The sequence below is a fragment of the Mauremys mutica genome, unplaced genomic scaffold (assembly GCF_020497125.1).
Source record: "Mauremys mutica isolate MM-2020 ecotype Southern unplaced genomic scaffold, ASM2049712v1 Super-Scaffold_100099, whole genome shotgun sequence".
NCBI lineage: Eukaryota > Metazoa > Chordata > Testudines > Geoemydidae > Mauremys > Mauremys mutica.
In genome coordinates this window covers 1221004-1244778 of record NW_025423266.1, presented here as the reverse complement: position 1 = coordinate 1244778, position 23775 = coordinate 1221004, and the positions used below count along the sequence as shown (strand labels likewise).

Genomic DNA, 23775 nt, shown 5'->3' with positions numbered 1-23775 from the left:
ACTCATCTGGGATTTAACAAATTATCTTCCATGGAGCAGGGCCAGTTCCAGTGTTTTTGCCACCCCAAGTGGAAAAAAAAATAAAAAAGCTGCAATCAAGGGCAGCTCTACCTCTGCTGCTTTTGGCGGCAAGTTGCTTCCCTCCTAGAGGGACTGAGAGGGCTGAATTGCCGCTGAAGCCTCCCCTTTCCATCGGCCACGCCAGGGACCTGCTTGCTATGCTGGTGCCAGCCCTGCCACAGAGACACTAGGAAGATGGGGGAATTAGGAAAATACCATGCATTTGTTTATATTGCAAGTGAAGAATAACTGAAGTATTTTTGGTTTAAAGTCACTTTTTCCTGACTGGGAATTGAACCCAGCCCTTGGCAGTGAAAATGCCAAAGCCTAACCACTAGACCACCAGGAAGCTGATAATGCTGTTTTTCTTCTCACTTATGCTACACTTTCTTAGGCTACTTTCTATCCAACTTCTGAAGCTGCTCCATTGTCCACTCCCTGAGGGGCTAAGAGCAGAGTGTGCAGGAACCCCTGTACTCAGGGTCACAACCTCAGCCCAACCCAAGGCACTGAAACAAACTCAAATGATGCTTCCTCCAGCAGGATCACAGAGCAACACAAAGAAAATCCATGAGGAACAATCCTCCTCTGCCTTCATTTACCCCATCACAACCCTCTCAGCAGCCGACTCTTGTGGGAAGGACAGTGAGCCGATAGGAGCTCTGGCATAGAGACCAAGGGAGGGGTGTTGCACCCCCTCAGTGTGAGCTGATCACATTCTGACTCGGGAAGAGGAGGGAAAGGCGATGGCCACATGATGGGGCCAGTATGTACCACAACATGGTTCTTTTATGTGGGATGACTCTGAACATTGACTGATCTCCACTCCTTTGGATTTGAAGAGATGTTTAGTTGTGCACTTAGGAACCTATAAGGCTGAAGCAATTTTATGGATGGTGACACTACGATTAAAGGGTTCTACTGGGAGGTAGAACCCTGATTAAAGGATCAGAGGGGTAGCCGTGTTAGTCTGGAACTGTAAAAGCAGCAAAGAATCCTGTGGCACCTTATAGACTAACAGACGTTTTGCAGCATGAGCTTTCGTGGGTGAATACCCACTTCGTCGGATGCACGGAGATAGCTGGGAGTGCTGGTGGCATAGGGTCTGAGTAGAGAGTCCACATATCCAGACAGTCCTTCAGTGAGAGTGCCTGATTGAAGGGTTATTTAATGTTGTAGAAATTGTTAAAAACACTTAGCTTAAAATTGAACTGCCTGTTATTAAAGGCTGGTTTCCCCACATCAGTTCCATAAGCTCTGCTAGAAACACCCTGGGTTCTCTTCTGCCTCGGTGGGAACTGGAGGGAATCGTCCCCTGCTGCCCTTGGCTCCAAGCTGGTTTTTCTGGGGAGGGGACATGGAATTGGTTTGTTCGCTGTTGAGAAGGGACCCAGGCCAGTTCTCAGGGACCGAGAACTCCCAGCATCTTCCCAGCCCAGCCCAGGCTGCTGCCCTGTCCCAGCCTCTGTTCCCCTGGGGGCCCTGCATGTTTGACTCTAGAGCAGGCCGGGAGCAGCAGCTGAGGCAGAGGACAGCCTGGGCCAGGCAGATAAGAAGGAGTTTAGCCAGCAAAAAAGGTAACATGGCAGTGGAGTGTTACCTTGGACTCAGTGGCATTTCTCCATTGGTCTGTCTGCTCTGGGGCAGGGACAATAACACGTCCTGCTGCATTCGTTATTTCAAAGGGCAGTTTAGGATTTTCATTCTCACGCACGGTGCACAAAGCAGGACTCAACCTTTGCTGTAAACTAAACAAGCTGCTCACAGATTCTAGCAGCCACAATGAGCATTTGGGTGAGAGCTCAGAGCTGCCCCTGTCCCAGAGGGAGGGGGTCATCTGTGTGGGGACTGGACCACTGACCTACCCGCTCCTAACTCCCATTAACTCTATTACCAGTGCCTGTGAGTGTTATTTAAACCATAAGAGAAACTACACTGGGTTAGACCAAAGGCCCATCTAGCTCTGCATCTTGTCTTCTGACAGTAGCCAACAGCAGGTGCCCCAACAGCCAGTCAACAAGGCACCACTGGGAGTTGAACCCAGGCTGTCCTGTTTACAAAACAGATGCTTTAGCCAGCTAAGCCATAGTGCTGGGGGGTGGGGGGAGGGATGTGTTTGTGCTTGTGTTTGGATTCTGCAAAGCAGAGGAGCAGGTGACGTTTTCCTTGCAAGTTGTGTGTGAGTCAATCTTTGGCCAGGTCTGCACTACAAAGTTCTTTCAGCAGAATTATATTGCTCAGGTGTGTGAAAAACATACTATGCTCCCTCGGTTGGTAGCTTGTGGCTGGTGTACACACTGCAATGCCACGTCTGGTGACAACACTGACCTGTTTTGGTGACAAAATAAAACGACTTTGATGAGAGGTCTGGAGCTTTTTGCAGCAAACTTAAAGTGAGAGAGTGTCACTGTAGACGCTTCTGTTCATTATATCACCATAACTGGCCTCCCCCAGTATCCCACAATGCCCTCTGTGAACTCGCCTGCCCTGCATTCCTGCTGCAGAGCCATGGGCCCCTCCCCTTTCATAGCTCTGGGAAGTTCTGACAGCTGAGCCTGCTGCTCGCTCCGGCAGCCAGGAGCAAATCACTGCCCTGGAATGCTGCTCTCTCCCACACTGCGAACACAGAGCAGGGTGGCGGGAACTTCCTTACATTGAGGGAGAGCACCGGCATCCGAACTGTGATGCCCCCATGACACCCCTTCCCTCGAGCAGGCTCTTACCTTCTAAACAGGGACGTCTGTTTTCTAGTAAAATCACTAAAAGAGAAGGAGAAAACTCAAAAGAGGTTCCTCCTGGCGCTCACGTACATGAACCCGAATACTCTCTCAGTCCTCAAAGAGAGACCTGGAGAAGGAGACTTGCTGGAGCAAAGCCACAGGGGTCTCTGAGGTTTCCCTGGCCCCTCGCCCCTGTCCTGCCTGGCTGATGTCAGCATCTGTCTGTGAGGTCACCACCTCCCCAACACCTTTGACCAATAGTCTGAGGTCCTGCAAAAGGCCTTTGTGATGTCACTGCCACACCCCTCCCTTGCTGTGCTAATGTCCTGCCCCTGGCCAGGCACTTTGGAGGCTTGATCTACTCCCTGTGGATCACCCCACTCAAGGAGAGTTCGTTCTAGAAAGCAAGCCAGCTAGACAGAAAAACATCAGACGCTGCTCCCATTGCTACATTCAGTTTTTCAGAAATTAGTCGACTTTATGGCCAGAAGAGACCATTAGAGCATCTAATCTGACCCCCTGCATATCGCAGGCCTCCTATATGACACAATAGCTACTTTTGGAGCAAACACATTCCAGAAAGGCATCTAGTCTTCATTGAATGACATTAAGAGATGGTGAATCCATCACTTTTCTTGGTAGCTTGTTCCTGTGGTGAATCATCCTCGCTGTTGAATATTTGTGCCTTAGTTGTAATATGAATTTGTCTCTTTTCGCCTTCCAGCCACTGGGTCTTGTTATGCCTTTCTCTGCTCGATTAAAGAGCCCTTTAATAGCCAATCTTTTCTCTCCATTAAGGCCCTTCAACACTTCAATGAAGTCACCTTTCATTCATGAAGGACCCCCCGTCGCTGAATTGCCGCCAAAGACCCGGAGCGGAAGAATCTCCGGGGGCCTGGGCCCCACAAGAGTTTTCCAGAGCCCCCGGAGTTAGTGAAGGACCCCATTCCAGGAGCCCCGAAAAACTCTTGTGGGGGCCCTGCCGGGCCCAGGGCAAATTGCCTCTCTTACCCCGCCGGGCAGCCCTGATGGGACCTGGAGCTACTGTTATTTCAGGACTTCTGTGAGACCTTCAGCTGGTCGGTTTGCACTCTGCTCTCATTGCTTCCTTCTCAGGACTCTCTATCCTCCTGCGTCTCTGCTGCTCTCCTCCCCTAGACATTGAACTCAGCCCTTGCTGCTGCCAACACCAACTGGCAGAAGGGCCTATAAGTCTTATTCTCTATCCCTTTCTTAATGATTCCCAAGATTCTCTTTGCTTTTTTGCCCGTCGTTGCACACTGAGTGGATGTTTTAAGAGAACTATCCGCAGTGACTCCAAGATCCCTCTCGAGTGGCAACAGCTATTTTTGGCCTCATCATTTTATATGTATAGTTGGGATTATGTTTTCCAATGTGCATCACTTTGCATTTATCAACAAATCTGCCATTTTGTTGCCCTTTCACCCAGTTTTGTGAGCTCTTTTTGTAACTCTTCGCAGGCTGCTTTGGACTTAACTTTCCTGAGTAGTTTTGGATCATCTGAAAATTTAGCCACCTCGCTGTTTACCCCTTTTCCCAGATCATTTATGAATATGTTGAATAGCACTTGTCCCAGAGCCCCTGGGAGGCACCACTATTGACCTCTCTCCATTTTGAAAACTGACCATTTATTCCTATCTTGTAACCAGTTATTTACCCAGGAGAGGACCTTCCCTCTCATCCCATGTGAGTGTAATAGAGCAGAATAGGGCTTCCTTGGGAGGGGGAGTGAACTGAGAATATATCAGGAGGTTGTGCACATTTACTGTCCTGGTGAAAAAGTGTGTCTGATACTCAGTCTTTGCTGCTCCTGCCAGCTGTGATGGCTGAGGACATTTTCCTTCTCTGCTCCAGGGTCTCTCTTCTGCCAGATTCTCAGCAAGTCAGGCTCCCTGCAGACTATGGCAGAGCAGTTTGGTAATAGGCTGCAGGACTCACCACGTAAGAATGTAGCTGCTGTAGCACCTTGACTGTCCATGGGCCAAATCCTGCAGCCCTGGCTAACCTCCCACTGATGGTGATGGGAATTGAGCCTTTGTAACTAGCTGCTGGTACCTGAGGTCTCAGCTATGGATTAAACTGGGGGCAAACACAGCTTCAGCCAAAGAATTGAAGGATGTAAGTGAAAGAGCAAAGCTGGCCCTGGGGAGCTGCTGCAGTCCCATCACCACAGCTGGAAGGGAGAAGAGGAAAAACTCCCTAAAGTGCTGGGAGCAGCCCCGAGAAAAGGAAGTTTGTCAGGGAGATCAGTAGCAATAACTATGAAATGACGGAGTGCTTTCTCCTTTGTGCCGACATGGTTGAATTGTGTTACTTTACTGTGAGAATAAGCTTTAAAATATCCTGCTTTAATTTCAGGATGCGTCTGTAACCATAACTGGACCCTGTGGCCTCTGGATAGTGATCTTTGGGCAGAGCTGGCTGAAGAGCCTTCCTACTCACCAGGAGATCCTGGCTTGGCCTGACAGTTTCTCCTTGCAGAACCTGGCTTGTCTGTCAGGCTCCTTTTTTGTATCTCTTCTCATACAAAGAAAAGACCTCACTGCACAATCCTTGTAAGTGCTTGTTCAAGACACAGAGACCCTTCCTTGCAGCTAAGTCTTGGAAAGTGTTAAATGGTAAGTCTGGAGCTGATGGAAAGGTTACCATGACTCAGAGTTGAGCTGAAGCTGCTGTGACTGAAACACAGAGCACTAATCAGTATCTGATCACGGCAGCTTGTGGGAGAAGCGCATTTTAGAAGCCCTCTGTCAACTCAGCTGTGGCTTTCTGTGCACAGAGAGCCAGACAGCAAAAAGTCTGCAAGTCTTGAAGGAAATGGGGAATGTCTGTACTTTGGAATTTGAAGGTGTAGTCTTGGACCATCAAGTGGAATGATTGCAAATACTCCACAGGGGCAGGCACCGTGGCTTAGCTGGCTAAAGCACCTGTCTAGTAAACAGGAGATCCAGGGTTCAACTCCCAGTGGTGCCTTGGTGTATGGCTTCTACCTTCTCTACTCACATTTTCCTGTGTCTTCCTAGGAAACAGACGAGACCTCCCTTGCCAATCCAAGTAATTGCTTGCTAAGGAAAAGGCTTCTTTGCAGAGGAGCATTGGAGAGAATCAAGTCACCAGCCTGGAGTTGATGAAAAGGCCATTGCGTAGGCAAGGAGGTTGCTTAGACTGCAATTCCTGTGATTCGAGAGCCTGTGTTGCGCCCATGCAATTCGCTGGGAATATCTATGCACAGAGCCCCTTCTAGAGGGTTCTCTGCAGGGCTTGCAGGAAATGGAGAATTACTGTCCTTTCACCTTTCATTTTATTTTTGTTGCTGAAACACGGAGCAGTTAGGGGAGAAGTCCCAGCGAGTGACACCATGGCAGAGCTTGCCAAGAGACCTGCTGGATAAAAAGCAGATCCAGCATCCAGTGCTGCCTTGCTGAACACGCCTCCTCTTGTCACCTTTTGGTCGATCTCTTTTGTTAACGGGGAAGCCCGACTCTGGCTCGCCATACAAATGCTTGCAAAAGAAACGGGTCTTTTTGCTGACAAGTGTAGAAAAGAGGCATCAGATAAACGTGGAAACAAGGTCAAGGTCGCTGTGACTCATCTTGCATGTGCAGCTCTTGGAGCTGCAAGGCACTAAGCACAATATTACCCCGGCTGGTCATAGGAGAGTCTCTGTGTGGTGGGATCTGTGGGGTACAAACCCAAACAGTGGGACTGCTCTGTCCTCTTATTTCTCCAGCCTGGGCTGTGTCTTACAATGCTGCACAAGTGACAAGCAGCAAAACCCTCCTGGTGCTGTGATTACTCAGCCAACAACATGCAGCAATGCACCCAACTAAGTGGCATGAATGCTCTATAAGCCACTCCTCAATTATACATAGAGAAACACCAGCATATCTCCCCAGCCCTCAGTCTTGCACCTCAGAAATGTACCATCTTACACTGCTCAAAACCTCTTGAAAAGTGCAAGCTCATTAATTAATTCGCCACTTCCTCAAAAAAAAAAAAATGTGACCATGCTCCAGCCTTTTTAATCTGAGCAGCTTTCCCAAGCACTTTGAACAATTTCACAAGTCAGTGTAAAACATTAAAATAAGTTTATTAACTACAGAAAGATAGATTGTAAGTGATTATAAGTGTTAGACACAGAGGTCAAAGTTGGTTACATAAGAAATGAAAATCGAATCTCAGTGTGACATTCTAGACCTTTGGGGGAGCGGCTGTAACCCCCATATTCCTCATTTTCACATAATCGTGATCTTACATATAAAGCATGACTTGTAAGATATCGAGGGAAAGGATATGATCTGCTGCAAGTCATTTCTCTACCCATCTATGTATACCATTCATGCGTATGACGTTATGAGAATTGTGTAGTGTGGTTGTCACTGTGCTGTAAGTTGGGGGAATCAGCCAGATATTAGCTCCCCAGTGGCAACAGCAAGGAAAGTAACCAACGCCCAGACAGGGTGTCAAACAACCCATCAACAGCCATTGCCCAGCAAGGGAGCTACAATGCAATGACTCACCTGCATGAGGCCACACGAGGGGAATTGCTCAGCCTTGCTTGGAGAGACGCAGTGCTGCTCACCTGACTCTGAAGGTGGGGTGGGGGGCAAAGCCAAGAGGGAAGAAAGGACATGATAAAAGGAGAGACATTCGCTATGCTTTTCCTCTCTCTTCCAGCTCCGCCTACAGACACCCCCACACCAAGCGACTGAAGCGCTGATCAAAGGGGAGACCCCGGCTGAAAAGCAACCAGCCAGCCTGTGGTGAGAAGCATCTAAGTTTGTAAGGGCATTGAAAGGATTAAGATCAGCTCAGAATGCGTTTTGCTTTTATTTCACGAAAACAGCGAGGAGTCCGGTGGTACCGTAAGGACTAACAGATTTATTTGGGCATAAGCATCCGTGGGTCAAAAACCCACTTCTTCAGATGCATGGGGTGAAAATTGCAGATACAGGCATAAATATTTATCAGAACATGAAGTGAAGGGAGTTACCTTACAAGGGGAGAACCAGTGTTATAGGCCAATTCAGTCAGGGTGGATGTGGTCCACCCCCAATAATTGATGGGGAGGTGTCAATAACAAGAGAGGGAAAATTGCTTTTGTGGTGAGCCAGCCACTCCCAGTCCCTATTCAAGCTCAAATTAATGGTGTTAAGTTTGTAAATAAATTGTAACTCTGCAGATTCTCTTTGAAGTCTGTTTTTGAAGTTTTTTGAATGGCTACTTTTAAATGTTAATGTGTGAATGTGTTAGTGAATATGTAAACGGATTTTTGTTTGTGCAAGTCCCATATGGTGTAGTGGCCAGGATTCCTGGTGTTTTCATACAGGCAGCCTGGATTCAATTCCCAGTGTGGGAACAGTCCAGAGCTTTTGCTCAGAGGGGAGGCAGGAAATGAAAGGAATGGGAAGAGATCTTGCCAGCAGGGGAGTTGGACAGTGTTGGGAGGGGATCCCAGAAGTGGGGGTGGGGGGCAGAGGTCTGAGGGGAGATCAGGGAAGAATCCCAGCTGTGTAGGAAGTTGACACTCTGGAGAGCACAGGCCTGGCATGGGGAGTGGGAAGAGTGACTCTGTCCTTCTAAACTCACCAAGGGCAGATTAGGCAGGACTGGAAGAATTATGTATTTGTTGGTAAATGTCAATTTCTGTGTAAACACACAACCCAATGGCAAAATATTTCCATCGATAATAATCAAAATTGACAGATGGGCAAAGTAAGAAACATGTTGCTTGAGAACATATCCTGTTCTAATCCTATTGGGGTCCCCTCTGCCTTACACACCACCATGTGGGTGTTTCATTTCCCTCCCCATTTTCACACAGAGACACAATTTCCTTTGCATGGATCCATGATCAGCAAAACCTCCCTGTGTCTCATGTCAGAGCCAGGGCATTCGATTCCATTGAAACCTTCTCTCCTGCAATGGCAATGGTCAGACAGAGGGGATGCGGCCACCTTCCCCGCTCCCCCCCGGCAGTGAGCTATTCTCTCTCCTCTTCATGCTGCTGTTGTTATTCCATGAGTCATCAAGGATAGAATAAAAAGCTGAGTTTACTCCAGGGTGAGGAAAGAAAGGAGCCACCAACTCCCTGAAAAATCTCAGTGCCCAGAGAAAACCTGCCCTGCTATCGGAATCACAGAGGTGCTGGCGATATGACGGGAAAAGGGCCTGTCTGAATTGTCAAGGCAGGAAATGAACAATCTACAGTAACATCATTAACCACAAACACACTCTAATCATGCTCCAGCCAGTAGGGAAATGTGCAGGAATTCTTGCTGTTCAGCCATGGCCACACGTACAGAGCTGCACAGCAGTGAGTGTGCTGGGGAAGCTGGTCTGAGCAAACAATTGGAAATGACCTTTCAGTGAGAACAGAACCACAGTGTAGAAAGGCCCCTGTGTTAAGTGGTTGTGGCTGAAGGCTTAGGGAGCTGGGCTAGAAAACCATGGGTGTCTTTCTGTGGAGGCTTGATTCTTGCCAGCAAGGCAAGGCTGGTGTGCGGTATCTTCATGGTTGTACTTTCAGTGTCAGATCACCCACAGTGCGCCAAGTCTAGACATATTCAGAGGCTAAGGACAAGTCAACATTTCAAACATTGAGTCTATGTCACTGCAGCTCATTAATGGAGATGCTCTATGACAGAGTTTCTCAAACTTCCTTTCACTACAACCCGCTTCTGCCAAAAAACTTACTACATGGTCCCTGGGAAGGGAGGTGGAAGGATGCCATATCTTATACTGACATGTGCCAACTTCTCATAAACTCAAGGCTGGATCTGTGGGAAGAACGTCTCCCTACAGAGGGGAGTAACACAATAGGAACAGGGATTCTTTGTTCAATCTGCAATTCTGAATAAGACACAATTCTTTAGTTCTTAGCTCCAACACCTGGCAATTTGCTGACCAGGCCTATCTTAGCAAGCAAGGCTTTCTGTTTACCCCAGCTTTCTCTTAGCTGATCACGATTTGCTAGGCCTCTGGTCCTTTGACCATACTCTGGACTTTGGGTCTGGAAAAGAGCTGGCACAATCCATAGACCAGGTTGTTATACAAAATGCACATGGATTTTTAACCCTTCACATTCAGTAATGGCAAAGTTCTTGGTTCAGGCTTGTAGCAGTGATGGAATAAACTGTAGGTTCAAATCAAGTCTCTGGAGTCCATCCACAGCTGGGATGGGTCATTCAGTCCTTTGTCTAGAGCTTCAGTTTGTAGCAAAGTCCCTCCAGAGGTATGAAGCAGGATTGAAGACAAGATGGAGATGAGGCATCAGCCTTTTATACTCTCTTGCCATGTGGTCTTTGCTTTCTTTGTCTCAAAGACGCTCTATCCAGCACGTGGCATAGAAAAACCTGAGTTCTGTCCACAGGCAGGTCCCTGCATACCTTGCTGAGGCACAAGGCGAATCTGCCTTCTCTCACTGGGTCGATTGTATAGCTGATGGTACTTAATGGGCCATCAAGCAAGCTAGGCAGAACTGACATCAACTTGTTTGGCTGGGGTGTTCCCCAGAAGCAGAGCACAAGTTTGAAATATGGGCAGCATAGACCCAATATTCATAACGTCAACTACAAAAATGATACACATCTAGAGATAGCATCATTATAATCAGTCAATCAGAACCTCTCCATAAACCCCTTACACGACAACCTTCCTACCATATTGGCTGCAAATATAGAACAGTGGTCCCAACGGTGATCTATACAGTTACAGATTATGTCAATAACGTCACAGGAGGTGACACGGCGTCAGTGAGACTGATACTGGAATACTGCCTCCAGTTTTGGTGTCCTCATTTGAAAAAGATGTTGTGAAATTGGAGCTGGGGCAGCAAAGAGCCACCAAATGTTCTGAGGGCTGGAGAAAAATGCCTTCTAGGGAGCTATTGAAAGAGCTCAACCTGTTTAGCTTATCAAAAGAAGATTGAAAGGTGCCTTCATTGAAGTGTTGAAGGGCCTTAATGGAGAGAAAAGATTGGCTATTAAAGGGCTCTTTAATCTAGCAGAGAAAGGCATAACAAGATCCAATGGCTGGAAGGTGAAAAGAGACCAATTCATATTACAAATGTAAGCAGAGTCAGGATGAGCCCCACCCTGACATCTGGTGGTAAATTATGGGGAGTGCGGAAAGAAGTTTCGGTTATTTGCATGGGCACTTCCACCCCACTTAGCATACTGCAAAGCAGCATGGGATGGTTATTTTCACAGCTGTGGGAGCCCCAATTTCGTTGTTATTGGGGCAGGAGGAATGAAATGTTGTCACCCTGATTGGGTAAATGGGGAACTCCAAAATTGTCTTGTGATGGGGGGTTTCATTGTCAGCTGGATAGCACTTGCTAGATGGGGCACATGGGTTCCAAAACCCATTGAAAAGAGAGAGACTGGGGGCAGAGATCTGTACTTGGTGGTGCAGGCTCCTTGTGTGAGCCAGAAGCACCAGTTCCACCTATGCTTCTCTCCACTGTGGAATGTCAGAGTTAATTTTTGATTCCTTTAAGAATCTAGATACAGGTACTGAGCTGAACTCACTGGCACTGGGGCTCCCCTACTATGAGTTGGAATCACTAAGATGCTGAAATCACTGAAGAGCTGGACTTGCTGAGCTGAGAGTACTGTGCTGATGAGTGGGGGAGCCTGAAGCAATACCATGGAGAAGAGCAGCTGGCAGAGCGGAGTGGAGCAGTTGGTGGAGCCACTGGGTGAGTGGAGCCAAGCAGCTTGTGAGGAAGGCTGGAGTGGCTCACAGGACAGCTGGTGGACCAGAGCAGCTGGCAGAGAGGAGCAGCCCACAGAGCAAGCGGAGCTGAGCTGTTTGCAGGGATGACTAGTGGAAGCAGAACCCCACGAAGAGGCAGGGCAGTTGGCCCCGAAACCACATAAGGTGCCCCTTTCTACCCAGGCTGGGGAGGGGGACCTCTGCAGAGAGACTTTTGAACTCTGGGGATGCACTGACCTGGGACAAAGACTTTTGGGATTGTGGGACTTTTGGGACTGTGGGTGATTTGGGGGTTGCTGGACTCAAGGGCCCAGAGAGAAGGACAAGGCCCAATTTGCTGGGGTGGGTCTTTGCTCACGGTTTGACCTATGAACTCTAGCTGAGGTATTTTCCCAATTTAATGCTTGTTGTTTATCATATAATTAAACCTTTTCTGTTACACCAAGACTCTGTGCTTGCGAGAGGGGAAGTATTGCCTCCTCGAGGCGCCCAGGGGTGTGTGTAAGATTTTCCCAGGTCACTGGGTGGGGGCTCGAGCTGGTTTTGCATTATGTGGTGGGGAAGGGACCCCTATGTATTGAACCCAGCCCTTGCTGCTATGGTTTCGGCTCGGCAGAAGGGTTACACAAATAAGACACAAATATTCAACAGCGAGGATGATTCAACACAGGAACAAGCTACCAAGGAAAGTGATGGATTTGCCATCTCCTAATGTCATTTAATGAAGACTAGATGCCTTTCTGGAATGTGTTTGCTCCAAAAGTAGCTGTTGTATCATACAGGAGGCCTGTGATATGCAGGGGGTCAGATTAGATGCTCTAATGGTCTCTTCTGGCCATCAAGTCGACTAATTTCTGAAAAACTGAGTGTAGCATTGGGAGCAGCGTCTGATGTTTTCCTGTCTAGCCGGCTTGCTTCCTAGAACGAATGCTCCTTGAGTGGGGTGATCCACAGGGAGTTGCTCAAACCTCCAAAGTGCCTGGCCAGGGGCAGGACATTAGCCCAGCAAGGGAGGGGTGTGGCAGTGACATCACAAAGGCCTTTTACAGGACATCAGACTATTGGTCAAAGGTGGTGGGGAGGTGGTGACATCACAGAGAGATGCTGACATCAGCCAGGCAGGACAGGAGCGAGGGGCCAGGGAAGCCTCAGAGACCCCTGTGGCTTTGCTTCAGCAAGTCTCCTTCTCCAGGTCTCTCTTTGAGGACTGAGAGAGTATTCGGGTTCAAGGACGTGAGCGCCAGGAGGAACCTCTTTTGAGTTTTCTCCTTCCCTTTTAGTGATTTTACTAGAAAACAGATGTCCCTGTTTAGAAGGTAAGAGCCTCCTCGAGGGAACGGGTGTCATGGGGGCCTCACAGTTCGGATGCCGGTGCCCCACCCCACGTAAGGAAGTTCCCGCCACCCTGCTCTGTGTTCGCAGGACGGGAGAGAGCAGCATCTACGGCAGTGATTTGCTCCTGGCTGCCGGAGCAGAGCAGCAGGCTCAGCTGTCAGAACTTCCCAGAGCTATGAAAGGGGAGGGGCCCTTGGCTCTGTAGCAGGAATGCAGGGCAGGTGAGTTCACAGCAGGCATTGTGGGATACTGGAGGAGGCCAGTTATGGTGATATAATGAACAGCAGCATCTACTCTGTCACTTTAAGTTTGCTGCAAAAATCTCTAGACCTCTCATCGAAGTTGTTTTATTTTGTCACCAAAACAGGGCAGTTTTGTCGCCAGACGTGGCATTGCAGTGTGTGCACCAGCCACAAGCTGCTGACCGAGGGAGCATAGTGTGTTTTTCACACACCTGAGCAATATAATTCTGCTGAAACAACTTTGTAGTGCAGACCTGGCCAAAGATTCACTCACACACAACTTGTAAGGGAAACGTCACCTGCTCCTCTGCTTTGCAGAATCCAAACACAAGCAAAGCTTGTCAGGCCCCGATGGCAGAGAGTCAGGTGTGGGCAGGCACTGTATTTTAGACACCCATGGCTTAGCTGGCTAAAACATCTGTTTTGTAAACAGGAGATCCTGGGTTCAACTCCCAGTGGTGCCTTGTTGACTGGTTGTTGGGGCACCTGCTATTGGCTACTGTCAGAAGACAAGATTCAGAGCTAGATGGGCCTTTGGTCTAGCCCAGTGTGGTTTTTCTTATAGTTTAAATAACACTCACAGGCACTGATAATAGAATTACTGAAAGTTTGGGAATTAGGAGCAGGTAAGTCAGTGGTCCAGTCCCCACACAGATGACCCCCCTCCCCTGTCTGGGACAGGGGCAGCTCTGAGCTCTCACCCAAATGCTCATTGTGGTTGCCAGAATCTGTGGGCAGCTTGTTTAGTTTACGCCAAAGGTTGAGTCCTGCTTTGTGCACCATGTGTGAGAATGAAAATCCTAAACCACCCTTTGAAATATCGAATGCAGCAGGACGTGTTATTGTCCCTGCCCCAAAGCAGACAGACCAATGGAGAAATGCCATTGAGTCCACGGTAATACTCCCCTGCCATTTTACCTTTTTTGCTTGCTAAACTCCTTCTTATCTGCCCGGCCCAGGCTGTCCTCTGCCTCAGCTGCTGTTCCCGGCCTGCTCTAGAGTCAAACACGCAGGGCCCCAGGGGAACAGAGGCTGGGACAGGGCAGCAGCCTGGGCTGGGCTGGGAAGATGCTGGGAGTTCTCGTTCCCTGAGAACTGGCCTGGCTCCCTTCTCAACAGCAAACAAATCAATTCCACGTCCCCTCCCCAGAAAAACCAGCCTGGAGCCAAGGACAGCAGGGGATGATTCCCTGCAGTTCCCACCAAGGCAAGAGAGAACCCAGGGTGTTTCTAGCAGAGATTATGGAACTGATGTGGGGAAACCAGCCTTTAATAACAGGCAGTTCCAGTTTAAGCTAAGTGTTTTAAACAATTTCTACAACATTAAATAACCCTTTAATCATAGTGTCACCATCCATAAAATTGCTTCAGCCTCCTAAGTGCACAATTAAACATCTCTTCAAATCCAAGGAAGTGGAGATCAGTCAATGTTCAGAGTCATCCCACAGAAAAGAACCATGTTGTGGTACATACTGGCCCCATCATGTGGCCATCGCCTTTCCCTCCTCCTCCAGAGTCAGAATGTGATCAGCTCACACTGAGGGGGGTGCAACACCCCTGCCTTGGTCTCTATGCCAGAGCTCCTATCAGCTCAGTGTCCTTCCCACAAGAGTCGGCTGCTGAGAGGGTTGCGATGGGGGAAATGAAGGCAGAGGAGGATTGTTCCTCATGGGTTTTCTTTGTGTTGCTCTGTGATCCTGCTGGAGGAAGCATCATTTGTGTTTGTTTCAGTGCCTTGGGCTGGGCTCAGGTTGTGACCCTGAGTACAGGGATTCCTGCACTTTCTGCTCTTAGCCCCTCAGGGAATGGACAATGGAGCAGCTTCAGAAATTGGATAGAAAGTAGCCTAAGAAAGTGTAACATAAGTGAGAAGAAAAACAACATCATTACCTCCTTGATGGTCTAGTGGTTAGGATTTGGCCTTTTTACTGCCACAGCCTCAGTTCAATTCCCAGTCAGGGAAAAGTGACTTCAAACCAAATCTGCTTCAGTTATGCTTCACTTACAACATAAACAAATCTACGGTATTTTCCTGATTCCTCCATCTTCCCAGTGTCTCCATGACAGGGCTGGCTCCAGGCACCAGCACAGCAAGCAGGTCCCTGGGGTGGTCAATGGAAATGGGAGGCATCAGCAGCAGAGGGAGGGACTTGCTGCCAAAAGCGGCAGAGGTAGAGCTGCAGTTGATTGCAGCTTTTTTTTTTCCCACTTGGGGTGGCAAAAACACTGGAACTGGCCCTGCTCCATGGAAGACAATTTGTTAAATCCCAGATAAGTGGAATTATATCAGTTCTCAGCCTGAGTCCTTAGGTCTTAATCCTGAGGATATTGTCCCACCATGGGGCCATTTCCTGCCTCTCTTTCCTAGGGAAGCACAATTTTCCTTGCACAGACACAGGAACAGCAAGATCTTTCTCTGGCCTGTGTGCAAAGCAGGGGGCCAAATTCCATGGAAACAGTGGACAAGCAGGGGGCCTTGGGCACATCCAGCCCTGGCCGTGAGATGTTCCCTCCCCTCTTTCTTTATGCCCCTGTTGTTATTTCATGGATTGTCTGGGATGGGGGAAAAGCTGAGTTCACTCCAGGTGGAGGGGAAAAGAACCCTGAAAATCTCAGGCCCCAACCCCTGCTACCAGGATCACCGAGGTGCTGGGAATCTGCATGGGAAAGGGATGGTGTGAATTGTCAAGGTGGGGAATGAATAACAATCTACAACTAGATCCACCTCATTAACCACTGACACAGGCTGATCCTGCTGCAGATAGAAGGGAAACTGGGAGTGATTCTTTGCTGTTCAGCCATGGAAACAGTGACCCCATTGCACCGCAGTGAATGTGCTGGGGAAAGCTGGACTTCATAGGCAAGTGGAAAGAGCAGATTCTAGAAACACCTGGAGCTTCCCACAGCACTGCTGCCACCAGGGTCAGGTGTTGAGTGACTCACAGCGTCCCTCCCCTCCCATTACCTTGCAGCAGGAGGTAGCAGCACCCCCCACCCAATGCAGGGGAGAGGGCTGAGTGTATCTCTGCACCCTGAGCCCAGGGCACCCACTCTCTCTGCCCCACACATCGAATCTGGCCCTGCTGCAAAGTGACCCCTAAGAACCAGCAGCCTCCAGGACAGCAGGTTTGGCCCTCAGATCAGGGAATGTGTCCCCCATGCTGCTTTTAGGCCACTGGATGCTCTGGGAATAGGACAGCTCTGAGCATAACCTATAGCATAAATGACCCATCTGGGAATGTAGCTCAGTGGTAGAGCACATGCTTTGCATGTATGAGGTCCTGGGTTGCATCTCCAGGTTCTTTTTTTCACCTTGCTGCTTTGCTCATGCCCAGAGGGGATGTGGCCCAGCAGTCTCCCTGCGGGAGTTTTAATCCTGCTTAGTCAGGGGCAAGTGCCAATTGCATGGAAGGTCTGGGGGGGTTTCTGCTCCTAAGTCACCTCAATACATGTAAGATTCCCACCCACTGTGCTGCTTGGGACAAGGGCAGATGAGACGGGCGAATCCTCCAGCACTGGAGGGAAAGGTCCCATCTGCACAGACTGAGAGGCAAGGAAACAGAGGGGCAGTCAGTGCTCAGGGAGGAGAGAGGTCAGTGATTTACACCCACCAGGGAACACTGTCTTTTTGAGTATCACAGGGGGAGCTGTGTTAGTCAGGATCTGTACAAAGTGACAGAGTCCTGTGGCACCTTATAGACTAACAGACGTACAGGAGCATTAGCTTTCGCTGGTGAATCCCCACTTCGTCAGATGAATGCAGTGGGAATTCTGTGCCTGGCTAGCCAACTACAAAAGCAATTTCTCCTCCCTTGATGCTCACACCTCAACTGCTAGAAGAGGGTCTCATCCTCCCTGATTGAATTAACCTCCTTATCTCTAGACTGATTCTTGCCTGCATATTTATACCTGCCCCTGCAAATTTCTAGGACATTCATCTGACGAAGTGGGGATTCACCCATGAAAGCTTATGCTCCAATACGTCTCTTAGTCTGTAAGGTGCCACAGGACTCTTTGTCTTTTTGAGGCGAGTGCAGCTGGCTTGAGATGGTGCTGATGATGGATAGAAAAAAGGCTGGAGTCAATGACAGATGAGACCACAGAAGGGGAAGGGGAATGGCAGCCCCACAGAAGGTCCTGGGTGCTCAGATGCCCCAGTTATTGCACCCTGGCCTGTCACAGAGAGAGAAAAGACACCGAGGGACCCAGCCCCCTACACTGATCCCATGGACAAGAACCTGGCTGGGAGTGGGGTGAAGGTTCCCTGTGGGCAAAGGGGAGCTGAAATCCCCCAGTGTCCTGGAATTTAAGCAATGGAAGCTTCAAACCCTGCAGGGGTGGGGGCTGAGGTGCATCAGCAGAAGGTTGGGCTGGACAGGGGCAGCAGGTTTGTATAATTTTTGGTGGTGCCAAGAATGGGACCAAGTCCTGCCCCCCCCACACCTGCCTAAGGCTCTGGGGGGGAGTTTGGGTGAGGGAGGGAGAGGGGCTGGGCTCTGGGAGAGAGTTTGGGTGCAGGGGCTGGGCTCAGTCAGGGGGTTGGGGTGCAGGAGGGTGTGTGGGGGGGCAGGGTCTTGGAAGAGGTTTGGGTGTGGGGTCTGGGTTGGGGCAGGTGGTTGGGGTGCAGGAGATGGTGAGGGGTGCAGCATTTACCTCGGGCATCTGCCGAAAGCAACCCACATCCCACCCCACCCCACCCCGGCAGCAGCCCCTAAGCGGGAGGGCCGGGGGTGTGTCTGTGCACCGCTGCCCGCAGACTCCACCCCCGCAGCTCCCATTGCCACAGTTGACAGAGTTGGCACTCAAGGAGGGAGCAGCGCATAGAGACCCCCCACCCCAGCCCAGGGACCGCAGGGATGTGCCAGGCGTTTCCGGGAGTGGCGTGCCACACGGAGCGAGGGCGGGCAGGAAAGTGCCTTAGTCCCCTTGTGCTGCTGGCGGTGGTGGCGGGGGTCCCCAGGCCCTTTTAAATTGCCCATGGGGGACAGGCAGGACCAGGGAGCGGGACACTCCCAAGGGCGTAACATTGCTTTGCACAAGGATAAATCTTGGAACAGGAAACAAATGAAATGGCAGCAGAACCTAAGGAATTAAAAGCCTCTGGATTCTTGTGTGTGCACTGACTCCGAACGGAAACTGTAATTTGACTCGCTTTGTGTCTGCAGCTGGTAAAATATCAAGGCAAAATCATTCCAATGATTGTGACCCTGGGTTTGAGAAGGCTTTGGTCTTATTAAAATGTAACTAGCATGTTACACTTGTGTTTTTAAAGGTGGCTTCCCCAAGCAATATCGAGTTGTTCTTCCCACAGCTGGCTGATGGGGGGCAGCAGGGGATCGCCTCAATCTGAGGGAATCTCTCTGGGTCCCACTGTTAGTTCTCCATCCTGTCTCCCCCTAACCACACACACCCCTCCCCACCCCATTATCAGTGTTTTGGAGCGACCCCTCCCTCCCTTGATGGGATACAGACTCTGTGACAGAGACTGGCTGGGGCTCCTCTCTGCACGGCCCCAGTGGGGAAGGAAAAAGACTGGCGGGGGCGGGGGGGGGCGCAGAGAAGATGGGCAGAAGGAGTCAAATGGGGCTAAACAAGAATCAAGGAGATTTTCTTCCTGTTAAAATGTCCTGGAGTCTTATGGCTGAAAAACCGCATCTTGAGTTAGGTTTGATGGATCAGCCTGACAATCGCCAGGCAAAGGTGTGACCCACAGAGACTGATAACTGCCTCCCAGCTTTGTCTAAGAAGCACCTGCAGTGGTGCAATTGGTTAGTGCAAATGGGACTACTGCTGGGGTTATAAGTTCAACCCTTATCTAGCGCCCTGGTTTCTATTACCTGTGTAGTTTCCCCAACTTGCTTTGCTTAATTCACATGGAAAGTGCCCTACTAGGAAAATGAGAGTAAGTTCTAAAATGTGGAAGTAGGTGCATAGCTTGGAAATATCCCCCCTGTGCTGCCATTAGTTCCAGTAGATTGTTCACTGGCAGGGCAAACTGATTTCTTTGCTGCTGTGAAAGCTGCCAGGAAAAGTCTCTGGTCACCAGAGCTCCCTGCATCTTCCAGCACATCCCTGGCTCCTTCCCTGCCCCAGTCACTGCTGCAGAAGGGTCCTATATGCACTGAGCCTAAAGTTTTTCCAAGCCTTCTTAGCGCAGTTGGCAGCGTGTCAGTCTCATAATCTGAAGGGCCTGAGGTCAAACCTCAGAGATGAGGTTTTTTGCTCCCTGCTTCAGATTTTCTACAGGAAACCAGAGAAAAGAAACTATAGGAGAGTGGTTTCTAGACACCCTCTGTCATAAACAGATAGTTAAGGGTTAAAGTCTGTTTTACCTGTAAAGGGTTAACATGTAGTACCTGGTGACCACCTGACCAGAGGACCAATCAGAGATAAGATTTTTTCAAATCTCTGTGGAGGGAAGCCTTTGTCTTTGTGAGAACTGTTTTTGGATCTAACAGAGGACAGTCATGTCTCCAAGTTCTCCTGGAGTAGTTTCTACTAATTAATAGTGAGTATTAATTAGAAAGGCGAATTAGTCTTATGATTTGATTTCTATATTTGCAATTGTGTGTTTGCTAAAGGAAATGCTTTATTCCTGTTTGCTGATATTGCTTTTACTGAGAAAAGGGGGAGAGGGGATTCTCTCCAGAGATTGATAAGGTTATACCCTATGAGTGTCCAGCTTGGGCTCATAGAGATTCTGTATTTTCTTTTTATTCTTTAATAAATTCTTTTCTATTAAGGACTTGTTGGTCTTTCCTTGGGTGGATTCTCAGGGAAAGGGGAGGGGGAGGTATCCCTCTGTAGTTGGATCCCGGTATCTCTCCTAGGAAAAGGGAGGGGGGAGGAAGCAGGGGGAATGGTTTGTTTCTCCTGGGTGTAAGAACTCCATGGATTTGGGGCTCTTGGAATCCCCTAGGATTTTGGGGAAGGACTGTGTCTCAATTCACATTTCCTAATTGAGTGGTGGCAGCGAGAAGGAACCCTACCCTAAGGGTTAGGGTGGTGGCAGAATACCTGCGGGTCCCCATCTTTGAACCCACAAGCTCAAAGTGGGGGTGAGATCCCATAGGACATGGTGGCAGAATACATGCGGGTCCCCATCTTTGAACCCACAAGCTCAAAGTGGGGGTGAGATCCCATGACACCCTCCCACCCATCTCACACACACACAGAGACTTTTCTAGGGCATTAACTTTTTCTTCTATGTGGAGTTTTTATTCTCCATAGAGCAAAATAAAACAAAAACATGCAAGTCTAAGCCTAATACAGATAAAAATCTCACCCTCAGAGATCTTCCAATAAGCTTCTTTTGCAGACTAGACTTATTTCTAGTCTGGGCCCAATCTTTTCACCTGGCATAGTCCTTGTTCCAGCTCAGGTGGTAGCTAGGGGATTTCTCATGACTGCAGCCACCTTCCTTCTGTTTCTCCCCCTTATACAGCTTTGGTACAAGGCAGGAATCTTTCATCTCTCTCCTGGGGAATAGCCCCAGGTTTAAGATGGATTCCTGTACCGGGAGACATGGTCATATGTCCTGTGAGACCCCAAGCCTTCATTCTTCCTGGCCTGACTCACAGATGGTGCAGGACAGAGCCATCTCCGGTCAATTGTCCTAGTTAATGGGAGCATTCAAGAGTCCAAACCACTATTAATGGCCCACACTTTGCATCATTACAACAGGACCTCAGAGTTATAGTTCACATTTCTAGTTTCAGATCCAAGAATGATCGGTTCAGACAAATAGGATGAACACACACAGTAGATTATAAGCTTTGTAATGATACCTTACAAGAGACCTTATGCATGAAGCATATTCCAATTACGTTATATTCACACTCATTAGCATATTTTCATAAAATCCTATGGAATGCAACGTCACAGCAGGGAAAGGGTTTTACTGCGGCACCTGGGAACAGTTGAGTTTCATGTTCAGGCTGCGGTATGAGTTCCTCCAGGTTTCTCGTAAGCACACAGGGACCTTAGCAGGTGCTCTCGATACAGGAATGGCCCAGACATGATAAAGTGATGGGAATTGCATTTCCCTTTTTTATATTTGTATTTCCAATGACATTTCTGTTTGTGATTTCGTTTTCCTTTGTATAACTGTGTTTTCTCCTTATTTTGATATTTAACAGGCTAACTCTAACAGCTAATAACACGAGACTTACAAGCAGGGTCTGGGCGAGTGGAAAAGAACTGTAAGAGATGCTGGTTTTCGACCTTGTTTTAGATAAGAATAGAATGCAGACTGTAGCAGAAATTGCTGAGAGAAGTAAGAGATCAGAAAGGAATATGTACAAACAAAATACAGTAATGAGCAACAACTGCATGACACAAAAGGTATAAATGCTTGCCTTAACTGTTTATCTAACCGAGACCTACCTCAGGAGGGGAAACTCTGCCCGTGTGTACTCTCCCGACTAACTGCAGTTGCTCAAAATAAACTGCATAATATAATAACATTTAACATCCCTGTGGTGGGAAGAACATCTCAATAGCCCAACACTGTGGCATTTAATTTCAAAAAGGGGAACTATGCAAAAATGAGGGGGTTAGTTAAACAGAAATTAAAAGGTACAGTGACTAAAGTGAAATCCCTGCAAGCTGCATGGACGCTTTTTAAAGACACCATAATAGAGGACTGTAACGGGTTGGGACTCACCACCTGGCCCCTCCCACTGGTGACTCCGGGAATTAGCTCTGTCCAGTGGAGCGCCCCCTCCTGGTGGTGTCCCGTCCGTCGTTCTGCCCTCTGTTGCTGTCTCTGGACCCGCGTTGCTGCCTGCTCAGCGGCGTCCTCTTCGAGGCCACTGCTCTCTGGCAGTGCCCCTTAGTCCATCTGCACCCCCTTCCGGGGGTCAGTGATCAGCAGTCCTACATCCCAGCCACTCTGTCCAACCGCCCTCTGAGTCCAATCCCTCTTGTCAGGGATCTGGGGTAGTACAATGGCCGCTCCCTACGGCCATTGGCTGGGTGTACTGCAAGGAGGAAGGGGGGGGCAGGCCCACCCTCTACTCTGAGTCCCAGCCCAGGGACCCTCTGGCCTCAGCCTCGCTGTCCTTCTCTCCCCTCTGCTGTCTGTTTCCCTGGGCCACTTCCCCTATGGCCCCTTGCACCCGCTAGGCCCTTCCCTTCAGGGCCTGCAGCCTGGCAGGCTACAGGCTCAAGCTCTCTAGCCTCCCCGAGCCCAGGCCAGGCCAGGCCAGGCCAGCACTGCGCTGTCCGCGGTGCTAGTCTCCACCCTTGGAGACTAACCTTCCCCTCCCAAAGGCCAGGGACAGACTGACTGCTCCCTTCCTGCGCAGCCTTTATATATGTCTGAGCCGGGCACGGATTGGCTGTCTCCAAACTGGGCCCTGATTGGCTCACAATAAGCCCTTTTCTGATTGGCTCCCTGTCTGAGCAGGCACCCTGGCCTGCCGCAGCCCATTCTCACAGGGAATGGGGCAGTCCACCCCACTACACAGACCAACTTAAATGTATACTCCAAATTAAAAAACATAGTAAAAGAACTAAAAATGAGCCACCGGGGCTTAGCAACCATGTAAAAGAAGCAATGAGAGATAAAAAGGCATCTTTTAAAAAGTGGAAGTCAAACCCTAGTGAGGTAAATAGAAAGGAGCATAAGCACTGCCAAATTAAGTGAAAAATTTAATAAGAAAAGCCAAAGAGGAGTTTGAAGAACGGCTAGCCAAAATCTCACAAGGTAATAAAATGTTTTTTAAGTATATCAGAAGCAGAAAGCCTGCTAAACAACCAGTGGGGCCCCTTGATGATCGACATACAAAAGGAGCGCTTAAAGATGATAAAGCCATTGAGGAGAAACTAAATGGATTCTTTGTGTCAGTCTTCACGGCTAAGGATGTTAGGGAGATTCCCAAACCTGAGCTGGCTTTTGTAGGTGACAAATCTGAGGAACTGTCACAGATTGAAGTGTCACTAGAGGAGGTTTTGGAATTCATTGATAAACTCAACATTAACAAGTCACCGGGACCAGATGGCATTCACCCAAGAGTTCTGAAAGAACTCAAATGTGAAGTTGCAGAACTATTAACTATGGTTTGTAACCTGTCCTTTAAATCGGCTTCTGTACCCAATGACTGGAAGATAACTAATGTAACGTCAATATTTAGAAAGCGCTCTAGAGGTGATCCCGGCAATTACAGACCAGTAAGTCTAACGTCCGTACTGGGGAAATTAGTTGAAACAATAAATAGAATAAAATTGTCAGACACATAGAAGAACATAAATTGTTGGGCAAAAGTCAACATGGTTTCTGTAAAGGGAAATTGTATCTTACTAATCTATTAGAGTTCTTTGAAGGGATCAACAAACATGTGGACAAGGGAGATCCAGTGGACATAGAGTACTTAGATTTCCAGAAAGCCTTTGACAAGGTCCCTCACCAAAGGCTGTTACGTAAATTAAGTTGTCATTGGATAAAAGGGAAGGTCCTTTCATGGATTGAGAACTGGTTTAAAGACAGGGAACAAAGGGTAGGAATAAATGGTAAATTCTCAGAATGGAGAGGGATAACTAGTGGTGTTCCCCAAGGGTCAGTCCGAGGACCAATCCTATTCACCTTATTCATAAATGATCTGGAGAAAGGGGTAAAAAGTGAGGTGGCAAAGTTTGCAGATGACACTAAATTGCTCAAGATAGTTAAGACCAAACGA

General features: G+C 48.7%; 2 non-coding genes across 2 annotated transcripts; one reads left to right on the top strand and one right to left on the bottom strand.

The window, feature by feature from the left end:
* Window positions 1-337: 337 nt before the first annotated feature.
* On the bottom strand, window positions 338-409 carry TRNAE-UUC. Its single transcript has one exon. It is a non-coding gene; the product is annotated as a tRNA-Glu (tRNA).
* A 5291-nt stretch (window positions 410-5700) lies between these two features.
* On the top strand, window positions 5701-5774 carry TRNAT-AGU. The gene has a single exon. It is a non-coding gene; the product is annotated as a tRNA-Thr (tRNA).
* The last annotated feature ends 18001 nt before the right edge of the window (window positions 5775-23775 follow it).